Here is a 289-nt window from a genome sequence, read left to right as displayed (position 1 = left end):
AGAATTCAGGAGCTTGTGTAAACCACGTCAGCCTTCAATAAAACAATGTAGGAAGTAATGCATTTCCTCGTTTTCTCTGGGAAAGAGAATCAGTCTGTGTTAGAAAAACATTTTGGTTGTTTCTTTAACCTTGTTTTCTCTGAATCCTCTTTCCTTTTGTTTATAGTGTGGCTTGAGCGCGTGTCTGGCTCTGGTTGCATATGCTCAGTTCATCTGGGTTTGCTATTTTAGACACTGTGTGGAGGTAGTTTTGGATCAAAGCCATGGGTTCGGGCAGCACAAGTCACTC

The sequence above is a fragment of the Sapajus apella genome, unplaced genomic scaffold (genome assembly GCF_009761245.1).
Source record: "Sapajus apella isolate SASKATOON/1434 unplaced genomic scaffold, GSC_monkey_1.0 scaffold45, whole genome shotgun sequence".
Taxonomy (NCBI): Eukaryota; Metazoa; Chordata; class Mammalia; order Primates; family Cebidae; genus Sapajus; species Sapajus apella.
Note: the sequence above shows the minus strand (reverse complement) of the source record.